This window comes from Prionailurus viverrinus, chromosome F1, assembly GCF_022837055.1.
Source record: "Prionailurus viverrinus isolate Anna chromosome F1, UM_Priviv_1.0, whole genome shotgun sequence".
Lineage (NCBI taxonomy): Eukaryota > Metazoa > Chordata > Mammalia > Carnivora > Felidae > Prionailurus > Prionailurus viverrinus.
Window position 1 is genome coordinate 19,116,987 of NC_062577.1, and position 12,967 is coordinate 19,129,953.

The following is a 12,967-nucleotide window of genomic DNA, read 5'->3' on the forward strand; positions in this document are numbered from 1 at the left end:
GTTGACTCAGCAGTTTTCCATCTTTCAGACATTCTTTAAATTAATTTAACCTGTGTCTTATAAGTTGCACTCAGAGGAAATGAATGTTCTGCTATTAGTTGCTTCAGCATAGTCCAATGCCTACTGAGTCATTAACTTGACCAAACATATACTAATCCCTATTCCTTTTATTTCCATTCTTTACATGACTGCCCAACACTTATTACATTTCTCAAGTCACCCACCCTATCCGCTACTCCTCATCTGAGGGTACAACTCAGGCTCATACTTCACTGAGAAAACAAAAGGAGAGGATTAGATGGATTCATTCAATTTCTCTTCCCTATACTTCACAACTGTAAAACCATATTTATAATTAGAAAATGCATTTATTCATACTTAATTCTTCCTTCATGTCTTAGAAGAACAAGTATCCATACATTCTTCTCTCAATGTCACACTATTCTACCTCCTCTCAGATATTTCTCATTTATCCCCAAGCCCAAATTTAACCTGTAAACATTTGCTTTGCCTTGGCTACACTTTCGCAACCTATAAACAAACACTGATCATCAAAAATAAATAAATAAATAAACAGGAGTGCCTAGATGGCCCAGTCAGTTAAGCAACCAACTCTTGATTTTGGCTCAGGTCATGATCTCAAGGTTCATGAGTTCGAGCCCCGCACTGGGCTCTGTGCTGACAGTGGGGAGCCTGCTTGAGATTCTCCCTCTCTCTCTGCCCCTCCCCTCCTCACATTCTCTCTGTCTCTCTCAAAAATAAAGAAATAAACTTAAAAAAATAAAATAAATTCATTATTTTTGCTAATTCCTCAAGATCTTTCCTACCCTCATGAAAGAGTTTAGAAAAATAAATGCAGTCTATACTTGCAGCTTCTAATCCCATCATCTTGTAAAATTCCGACCCATTATGCTCCACCTTTTCTATGACATAGTGTTATTCTCCCTATTGTAACTTTTTTCCTCAGCTTTACTGAATTATACTAGACATATAACACTATGTAAGTTTAAGGTGTACAACATGATGATGTGATACACATATTGCCAAATAATTATCACAGTAGGGTTTGTGAACACCTCTATCATCTCACACAATTACCATTTCTTTTTGTGGTGAAACCATTGAAGATCTACTTTCTTAGCAACTTCCAAATATAGCATACGGTATTGTTAACTACAATCACCATGTTGTAATTAGATCCACAGAACTTATTCATCTTATAACTGGCAGTTTGTTCCCTTTGACCGCCATCTCTCTATTCCTGCCTCCCATCCCCCAGCTCCTGGCAAAAATCATGCCTCAATCACAGCTTCCATGGAGACTTGATGAATTTTTTTTTCTCAATGCAGTACCCTTTACGCAAATAAATGATATCATTATTTGCAATTTCCTACCTACCTCTGTAAATGTTCCCTCAGTATATCTTGCCCTAAGTTTCCCCCTCAGCTCACCACTAAATTGTGGGCTTTCATTTCACATCTGTTACAAATCCTTCAAAGAATCCTTCAAAACAAAGTGAACCCCTTAAAAAAATTAATGTTCATGTATTCAAAACCAACTTATAAAAGAATTATCAACTATTCATATTGTCTTTAAAAAACACACTCAATATGCACCCCTCAGGTCACATGACCCACACGAAGCCTGCAGTTTGATTAATCTCAGATCCTTTAAAGCCGATCATCTTCAAGGCTTAAATGGCAGTCGTGATACATTCATTTCCTCAATGCTGCAAGGAGGACAAATATGAGATTCTTGATTCCATGTCCATATATAACCTATTGCCAAGTAATATATCTTTAAAGGCTTCCATCTTTCTTTAACCATTCTGAATCAATTCTTGAAGTCCCTGAATCCTTTCTTGGCTCTGGCTTCCACATAAATATGATTTTCTCCCTAATCTACATTCCTGAGCCCCTCTCTACTCTGAGACTTTGAATCTTCTTCTTGAATGCCTTTGAAAAATACCTCACACTCAACATGTACAAAACAAGTTTATTCTCTTTCCACCTTTCTTTCCTTAGCTGCAAGACAAAAGAAAAACAAAGCAAAATGAACAAAAACCTGTTAATTTTTCCTGACTTTCAATGTCTTACTTGCACGGAACCATCACTTCCAGCCCCAGAGCTGGACACATGAGGGTCATTCTCTTTTCCTCACAGCTCCTGTCTCCAATCTGCCTCCGAGTCCCACCTAGTCCACCTCTAACGTGGCTATCACGTCTGGTTCCTCAAGCCCACTCAAAATATCACCACCTCAGTCCAACTAAGCAGTGCCTCTCACCTGGGCTGTTCACATCATCTCCTAGCTGCTTGCTTCCCCCACATTCCAACCACTCTTCACAAAGCCACCACCACGATGTCTTTGGGAAACACACTTTTGTCTTTCACTGACTGACTCTGAGGGCAGGCCTATGCGTGGTGAGGAAGGGTCACAAGGGTGCCCCTGACCGGACCCCAGGTTCTCTTTCCAGTCAGTGACCCTCCTCGATCACACGCTGCAGAATCACCCCCACAAGTCAACATGTAGGCCACGTGGCATCTCTGGAAGCCAACATTTTGAACAATGCACACAGTCACCTTGATGGTGGAAGCATTTGTTCTGAGTAAGAAAACACGACTTCTGTTTTGCTTGTGCACACCATTATGCTTTCCTTTGGCATTTCAGCTGATAACTAAATGCTAGTAAGGTGTTGTCCTTGTCCTAAGAATATTCAAGGGTCCAAATACTGTACACATAAAGGATGAGCAGGAGATGTTACCTGTATTTTTTCCTTATCCTGTTCATACATCTCTAGGCAACTAGTTCTGTTTTCTTATCAGGTAAAATTGGCTACTGTAAATCATATTCCCCAGAGGCCTCATCTATATACATCTGTATAAAACAGATGTAATTCCACATAAAGCTTCAACTTGCTGAGTTAGATATTATTATTCCCATCATGAAGGTGAGGAAACAGACTCAGAGACTTTTAGTAAGTTGAGCAAGGTTATTTAGAGATAGGATTTTAATCTAGGCTTTCTGAAAGCCAAATTCCTTGCTCTTTCAAATAATCCAACACTAACCCTTACCTATTTTTGCCTCTACTAAACTGTAAACCAAGTCTGAAACATTATAGGAATATATAAATATTACCGAAGTAATGGATAGTGGGCTAGCCCTGAGCAATACTGCAGAAAAGGTGACCTTTATTTTAGGTACAGCAATCTCCCCACTCTTAACTTCTCTCTGCTCTTGCCTAATATGTCTCAACCTTCCTGGAGCTTTGTCCCACCCCATTCATTTGTATTTTAATATGAGTCAATGCCAGTCATTTCTTCCCAGTGCATTTGACCTTTAAAGTTCTAAACGCAGTAATAATAATAATAATAATAAACCTTTGAATCTCATCTGGCCACCCTTAATACCTCCAAGGAATCGGGTAGAGTGTCAAGGGACTTGTTTATAGATAGCAGTCCCTGCTTCTTCCAGAACAGGCTCAAAATTGGAATGGTCATGGCTATAGATGCTGAAGGGCAGTCCCTGAAAACTGCTGGAAATACAGAAGCTAGAAAAGTTAGTGAAGAATCCAATATAGTTTAGTAAAATAGAACTTTGGTAGTGATTCTGGATACATTGGACAGAGAAGAGAAAAGCCCTTGCAACAACAGCAGCATTGTCTACGTTCTCAAATAATCACAGAATACCTTATCCTTATTTGAAATTACAAAGCAGTTTTAGGGACGTCTGGGTGACTCAGTCGGTTAAGTGGCTAGCTGACTCTTGATTTCGGCTCAGGTCATGATCTCACGGTTCCGAGTTCGAGCCCCACACTGGGCTCTGGGCTCCCAGTGCGGAGCCTGCTTTGTATCCCATCTTCCTCTCTCTGCCCGTCCCCAACTTGGATGTGTGCATGCGCACATGCTCTCACTCTTTCAAAAATAAATAAATGTTGAAAACAATTTGAAATTACAAAGCAGTTTTATTAATACCATTTTTAAATCCATTTATCAGATAGAGTCTCCAATGTGAACTCTCCTTATTTTTTCATTTTCCTTTTTCTCACAGCCTCAGATCTACAAAAGCGCTTTCCCAGGGCACGTGTGTCCCTTTGTAAAGGGACACGAAACTGTCAGAATGTATCATCAGCCAAGTGGATGTCAGGAAGAAAGCCCAATAGCATCTCTGCACAACTGACTGGGTGCAGTTTGAACTAACAATTGACTTAGTACATTAGTGAAGTGGTCTACCATCTGGCATATAGTAAAAATAACTTACTGTAAAGAATGTTGATATTCACAAGAAAACAGAGAGAGATAAATGCAAAACAACCCAAAGCAAGCTAAAGGCCAATCTACAACGGAACTGAAATTTTCGTTGTTACCTACATTGCCTTTTTACTTAAATCTCTATGATAACTTCTTGGAAGGAAACAAAAATACCTTTGTTATCAGCATCTATGTTTGGAATATTTTTTAAAGATTTAGAACTTAGAATGTTTCTTGGCATCTGTTTAGGTAGGAGAGAAAGAGTAATTCTCCAGAAATTCTTATATATTATTATAAAACACATTATTTATATTATTAATGTTAGTTCTATGGGTTTAGTTGTATGTGTCCATTCTACCCTATACAAGAATAATTCTTATTTTTCATTAAAATAGGAACTCTCAGCCTTGACACTCTTGGTATTTTGGGTCCGATAATTCTTTGCTCTGAGATGATGTCCCTGGCCTCTACACTATCAAAAGTATTTAATAATAACAAATTAAAATTCTACTGAAGTTATAAAATCCGTCTCCATTCTAGCTGTGAAGTCTTCTGGGAAGTTTATTGCCAGCACTTTTCAAAATCAGTAACATCGTACAGCCTAAACACACAATTACTGAGGGCATATCTTCTTGGGTTGGTTTTCCAGACTTATTCACATCTGTTTCATCTTATCATCTAGGCCATACGAAGCTCAGAGGCAAAGCTACTGTACAAGTAAACATCAGAGCGAGAGAGATTTAAGTTCTAGCCATAAAACCTAACAGCTGTGTGATTTGGGAACATTTACTTAATATCTTTTTTAAAAATTGTGTATCTGTAAAATTAAAATAAAAACAGCATATATCTTCTAGGGTTACTAAAATGAATAAATGCAGTATGTTAAGTTCTATGAACTCCACTTAATAGTTTTGCTTATTTATTTATGTGTGTATACTATGTGTGTATACTATGCATCAAGCCCCTTTCTAAATGCTTCATAATCTTATTTAATTCTTCTAAAAAAAAACCTATGAGGAAGGTATAATTGTTACCCCCATGTAACCACTGAGGAAATTGAGGCTTAGGAAAGCTAAGTAACTTACCCAAAATCATGGAGTTAATAAATAGAAGGGAGATTTGAATTCAAGCAAGCCAGTTCCAGAGTCCTTGCTCCAATCTCTAAGCCATGCTTCCTCTCTGGTATGAAATAGGCACTGAATAAAGTTATCTACCACACGTATTATGTTTATTTTTTTTGTATTTCTCAAGATAGCAGATGCTCAACATTTATTGATGAGGACATTAATAATGGAGCCTTGCTTGGGGCGCCTGGGTGGCTCAGTCAAAGCATCTTACTTTTTCATGATCTCATGGCTCATGGGCTTGAGCCCTGCGTCAGGCTCTGTGCTGACAGCTCAGAGCCCGGAGCCTGCTTCAGATTCTGTGTCTCCCTCTCTGCTGCTCCCCAATTTTCTCACTCTCTCTCTCTCAAAAATAAATAAAAATTAAAAAAAGAATAATGGAGACTTGCTGGAAAAAACACTGGGTTCTATTTCTTTTAACATTTGTTCTCCAAAGTTAAAATTTCCAAACTGTTATTTCATTTTGCAACTGCAGATTTGGATTCACCTTGTATATCAACTGAAAATAAATTTGTCTAGAATTTTATCTAAAATATTTCATAAAAAATATATTGATGCATCATGGGGAGTAAGAACGGAAAAGTACTTATGAGGAGTCAGTGAAATTTACAAAACTCCCAGACTATCCCTTGGCTGAGTTTAACTTAACTTAACTTAACTTCAATCTCTATGTCATAGAATTTTTATTTTTAAGAAATATTTTAAAATATTAAAATATACTAAAATAGCATACATGATAAATGTTTTCACATACATGCTCAAACTTTTAGAGCAGCAGAATTATTCTCTTTGACATAAAAAGTTTAAGAGCATACTTTTCTGAGGAAACTTAAGAAACATTTAACTATTTTTTAAATTTTACTCCATGAGATATTAATCACACATTTTCAATACAGTAGTGGTGATGTATGATTTTTGGCAAAGAGAATTTACTTAGCATAAGAAAAGAAGCCTGCATATCACTCAGTTTTTAAAAAGTTTTTAGAATGAAGATTTCCCTTCGTTAAACATTAACATGCTGAAATATTTAACATGTAGAACATTAACGTGTTGAAGTATTTTTGTGAAAAATATGAAAGTATTTTAAGACAAAGAAGTTCAAGTACAAGACATATGTGATAAAAAACTAAATTAAGGAGGTTCTATCACTGAAAGTCTTGAAAAAAAGGAGAGAACATGTGGATTATGTCCCTACAAGTACCGGTGACGTACTCTTCATTTTGATAGGAATCTGCTTTCCTTATCTCACAAAAGCATTGCTACCAAATATACAACTGGAAGATGCTGTTAATCTTATTGAATAAATGTGGTGAAAATCTACCCAAGGATCAACTGATATTATCAAAATATATAGAACAGTATTTACAGTACTCATCAGACCTAAACACAAATATATACATACGAGTCACACACGCACAGAGATCTAATGACATTTAAATAGAGAAAAAAACGACTAACTGTCCTCCTAAAACCATTTGACCGTTTAATAAACTACATGAGTTAAATGAATGAAGAACAGTAGTTCTTTCCTAACACAACCTATTTCTCAACTTTGTAGAAAATACAAGATAAGAGATGAGAGATAGGCATGTTCTGGAACACTTTATTCATCTTGAAATTATCTTCCATAAAGAGGCCACTGGGAAATTGTTTCGTTATACACAGAATTTTTTAAATCTTGGGTGGATACTCAAAAACATTCCAAAAATATTAGTAAACCGAAACTCATTCATCATAACTTAAGGGCTAAAGCCTAGGGAAATGTTTGATTCCATAAAAAATACACATATTTGGCCAATAGCAGTTCCATTTATTTATATCCATATATATTTGAAACCCCATAATTAATCCAAGAAAAGGTTTATTATATTAATGCAAAGGTGTTATAAAATATATGTACCTTGAAACCCAGGAAAATTCTAGATAGCTATGGATAGAAATAACAGATATTTATAATCTACAAAAAAATGGAGTATGAAATTATTTTTAAACTTCTCTCTTTAGTGAGGTAAAAAGAAGGCACTACCCAAGAAGAAAGGTATAATTACACATATTTACAAATATCATTTGTCTATTCCTTCATCCAAAATTCTGAGATCTTACTGCTACTTTGCCAGTCTCAAGGCTAAACACCTATTTTCTAAAACATAAGATACAGGCCACAGTTTTATAAACACATGGTTAGACGCCTATGTGACAAGTGTTAAACAGAAGTCTGGACAGCTGGCAGAGGTGCACAGGAGTGAACTGTGCCCAAGGGCATCAGAGAAGACAACGGAAGTGCCATTCTACCATTTATTTCTTCTAAGCTGAAAAAAAGAAGGATCCGTTAATTTGCTCAACACAGAAACTCACAATGGAAATTTGTCTCCAAGGTGAAAAACTGAAAAATTATCCCAGTGCATGGACAATCCCAAAAGAATATTCTTTAGCTCACACAAAGATTATATTTAAGAAATAAATGTCTTCTTGGGGCACCTGGGTGGCTCAGTTGGTTGTGTGTCTGACTTGGGCTCCGGTCATGATCTCACGGGGTTCATGAGTCCGAGCCCTGCCATCGAGCTCACTGCTGTCAGTGCAGAGCCCGCTTTGGATCCTCTGTCCCCCTCTCCCTCTGCCCCTTCTCTGCTTGCACTCTCTCTCTTACAAATAAATAAATCTTAAAAAAGAAAGAGAGAAAGAAAGAAAGAAAGAAAGAAAGAAAGAAAGAAAGAAAGGTCTTCTTATGTTAGTATCTGAAATAATTTTAACAATAATAGATAATATCATTGAGGTCTTACTATGTGTCAGGCATATGAGTACTTCACATTAGTTAATGCATTGAATTCTCATAACATCTCTATGGTGAAAAAAGAAGACAGAGGAAACTTGCCCAACAACATGGGATGAGAGAGTAGTGTTTTGCCTCTGGAGACCATACTCTTTCATAAATATATTTGGCCTGTTTCCTAGGGATTTGATCACTGTGATATTCACGAAGGTCTACCAGAGATAATATATTTTTATAGTAATTTCTACATTGCTCTTGCTGCTGCTGAAGGTTCTCAAAAAAATTAAATAGATAACGTTCCTCTACGTACGCACCCAACACTCTGCCTCTCAGGCTAACACTTACAAATAGGAAGGTTGAGTTCTAGGCTCCTTTCCCAGGGAATTATTAACACTATGCATTGCAGGTCATGTCCTTTGAAGAGGCTAAATCCTCTGGATGGTCCTAGAGGTGAGGGGATTGAGCTGCTTCTGGGGAGAACAAGACTGGAGGAAAGAGGGAAACCTTTCCCAGACTTACTGAATCAGAATCCACACTTTCAACAAGAACCGTGGGTGACTCACTTGGACATTAATGTTTGAAAAGCACTACTTGGGGAGATTAGGTCAGCCTTGGACCTGCAAATGGCACAGCTGTTTAAAAATCAGGAACTTGATTTAGATCTTGCTGTGAGTTTATCTACAATAAAACATCATTTACCCACAGACACAGACTTTATTCAAATAAAAGCTTGAGGTTCTTAAGAAAACCCAAAAAGAGTACCTTAAGATAGAAGCCATACAATCTTATTAAAATTGGTTTCAACATAATGAGCTCATAATTCTCCCAAATATATTTATTTTTTTCTTAAAGTTTAAAGGTTGGAATTAAGCTCTGTGTTCTCCTGAATACTTAAGGAAAGTAGATCTATCTGCAACCCTACAACCGTCTTTGGAAACCCTAACGTTGGTGACAATCATTCTGTAAAGAGAAAGAGTTCGGTGTCTGTTGAGACCAGACAAGAATCATTAGTATATTTGCATAATTAGGATATTAAAAATATCTAATACTGGTATAGTATTTTATTGTTTCAAAAACACTATCATATCCATTTTCTGACTTCATCTTAGGGACTGAAACATGACCCTATCCAGTTGTGAAGTCTGAGACTAGCCTCCATTATCACATTTGATCTGTGTTTTCCCCAACATGAAAAGGAGCAGAAACTCAGGGAGGTAGCTAAAACATTTGTGCCAGCCATTTCATTTGGTTTTAAAATCGGGTTTGTGGCCAGGGCTGTGTGTTTCACTTCACACATGCACAAAGAAAACTCTATTACCGACTGAAATTTTATCGTCACTGTAGTCATTCTGCAAATGTGTAAGCTCTGTTAGAAGAGGAAAGGAACAATAAAAAACACAGAGTTTAATATATACCCATCCAACACATGCACCTGCTGCAGTGTTGACATACTCATGACTACACGTTATATTTAATATACCATAAAACCTTGGACTGTGAGTAACTTGTTCTGTGAGGGTTCCACAGGATGAGCAAACATAAGTACATTTTAACTTGATAAAGAGCTATGTCTTGCAATACGAGGAGTACGTGATGCCGAACGCCACATGATCACAACGGAACCAATGGTTCTTGAAATTCGCTTTGATATACAAGTGCTTTGGATTACAAGCATGTTTCCAGAATGAATTATGCTTGCATATATGCAAGCTTACATATATATATGCTTACATATATATATGTACATATATATATACATACATACATATATAAATATGCTTACATATATATATGTACTGCATATATATTATATATATATATTATACTATAGCTTTAAAAGTGAGAGGTATATTAATATTGCCAAAATTAAGGCAAACTACTTATTTTAAAACTAAGACTATGGTGAGTCAGTTGCAATTATGAACTTCAAACAACCTCTTCATATGATGTGAGAATAAGAATGCATGGAAGGGTGGGCACTGGGATACAGGCATAAATGATACATTTTCGCACAATGAGATTAGCAACCAGGTCCGGGAAGGGGCTGTCCTGCTCTTGGCTGGCCCAGGCCCTTAGGTAAAAACAACGAAATGAGTGAGATGTTATGATTAAAATGTCAACTCTGACCCCTCAAAAGACAGCTCATGGGGTGCTGCTAATTTTATTATGATGTTTTGACAACATTACATGATATTTTTAAATGGAGATAATTAGAAAAAGATGATTTATCAAGGGACAAAATAAAAAATAGATATAATCTTAGTATTATCTCAAAAAAAAAAAAGAAAGAAAAAAGAAAAAGGCAGATATAGGCATTTTATCAGGAATCAACCATTTGATTTTTTTTGTGGCACCCTTGAGAAAGCCCCCACATACTCAGGCAAAACCAAAAAACCCAGTAGTAATCTGTCATTCTTCTTTATCAACATGTAAAATTTTATGGAAATTTGCCTTCTCAAATAAACGCAGACAATATCAACAACAGAAGAGGGTGTAGGTTTCTGCTATCATAGTCTTCACAGATCTTAGGGCATTTTTTGTAGTTTTATCTTTGTCTATATTGAGAGAGATTCTATATACAAAGAATCCAAATTCAGTTTACTTGGTAATTTGTATTGATCAAGCTCACCACACAATATCATCAAAACTCCTCTTAGGAAAGTGACAGCTAATGCCAATACCTTTTCTCACTGTAATAATCTCCTACAACTTCTCAGAAATAAGGTGCTTGGCGATGTATTGCAACCCTTCACTTTTTTATGCTAACCTTCTCACTGAATTTGTTTCTCTAAGACTTTCTCTTATTCTTCCTTCTTATCTCTTCTTATCCTGACTTTCTTCTTCTTATCCTGACTTCTTCTTATCCTGACTTTCTATAAACTCATTAAGGTGATATAAAGGGTTAGCAACAATTGCCCCTCCTCCAAGAAATTATGTAACAACTCAAATGAAACAAAATCAAAATACAAATGCTGAATAAAAAGTTCACCAGAATGTCATGACACTGTCCTTTCCCCTATAGTGATTAATCTCCAGTGGCTATTCCTTCCATGGGTCCTTCATTTTCAAAAGGAAGCTTCTAGAGACCAAGGGTCTAAACTGTGTTGTGTACACTGTGAGGATCCAAAATGAACCTGTTCCCTGTTTCATGAGTTAATATCTCATGTTTATATATAAGTATTGTTATTAATGTCAACTCACATAGGTTTAAAATGACACCTGCTACACCACTATCTCCCCTGGCTTAATCCTAATAAATAACGATAGCCCAAATACCTGTGCCTCTGGGGGAAGTAGCTAGAAAATCAGATCCATACCAGCTGAAGGTGACTCACAGAGTATAGAGTTTGAACTGCTGTGTGGGCTCGTCTTAACCACAGTAACACCTGTTGTACCTGAATGACAGAGTTCAGCGCTATAAGAAAGCATTGTTGCTGCTTTGTATAAGACATAACTATATTTTTTAAAAGTCAAATTAGGTTAGTAACTTGCATGCCTGGCAAGTTACTGACCTAGGCTTCAAGGGAATTAAGGAGAGCTTATCTAACAATCGACCTCTTGAATTTTAAAGCCTGTGCCTTTTCTCAAGGTCATGGGGGATATACCAGTTTTTAAAAAGGGTTTCTGACGTGGCTCTTTTTTCCAGGGAACTCTCATTTAGATGATGAAAATGCAGAGAATTTTAAAAAGCAAAATAAGAATAACTTCAGAAGAACAGTGACCAAGGAATGGTTAAATGGGTTGGATTGAAGTATAAGATACAATTTAGAGTATAAATCCCTGGTCCAGATGAGAGTGAAAGAAATTATCCTTGTACTCTCATCTCTCATGAAAACTACTGCTCATCTAAAACTTTTGCCATTAGATTCTACATTGTTTCCCATTTTACTTCTGACTTTAAAAAAAATATTTTTTAAAAAGGTTTATTTATTTGAGAGAGATAGAGACAGTGTGAGTGGGGGCGCGGCAGAGAGCATGAGAGGGAGACAGAATCCCAAGTAAGCAGTGCAGAGCCTGATGCAGGGGCCTGAACTCACAAAACTGTGAGATCATGACCTGAGCTGAAACCAAGAGTCGAACACTCAACTGACTGAGCCACGCAGGTGTCCTGTCCACTTCCTGGACACCTCTTTTCATTTGCTGAAGGCTTGGGCACTGAGCTCACTTTTTTTCCCCATAGTATTTAACTTTTCTCTACTGGCCCATTTTCAGCATGATTTCAAACAGCTAATTTTTATTCTTGCATCCGTTATCATATTTTTTATTCTTAAAAATATAAAGTATACCCCACATTTGCTTCCAATATATTTAACACAATATGGCCAGAACAGACATTTTAAAAAATGTTTTTAAGTTTATTTATTTATCTTGAGAGAGACAGAGACAACACATGAGCAGGGAAGGAGCAGAGAGAAAGGGAGAGAGAGAGAATCCCAAGCAGGCTTCACGTTGTCAGTGCAGAGCCCAATGCAGGGCTTGAACTCATGAAACTGTGAGATCATGACCTGAGCTGAAAATAAGAGTTGGACGCTTAAGCCTCTGAGCCACCCAGGCGTCCCCAGAACAAACATTTTTTAGAATGAAAATTCAATTTGTGATTTATGACAAAAATGCCATCAAATTTTTCCCATTGTATTTCTGATGAAATCTCAACCTCAGCCTTTGTTATATTAGTGTTGGTCCCCCTTCCCCTTTGCTGTCTATTCTCTAACAACACTGGATCTCTTCTAGTTCCTCATAAGCACTCTGTTCTCTCGCTTTCAAAAACTCTACTTGCTCAGCCTGGGACTTCTCACTCTACTCGCCAAGATTTTCTTCCTCAACAT

General features: G+C 36.9%; 1 protein-coding gene across 4 annotated transcripts in view; it reads right to left on the minus strand.

Moving 5' to 3' along the window:
• PLA2G4A (phospholipase A2 group IVA) overlaps nucleotides 1-12,967 on the minus strand; it is a 164,654-nt gene that overhangs the window by 106,663 nt on the left and 45,024 nt on the right. The gene's annotated exons all lie outside the window — the stretch shown is intronic.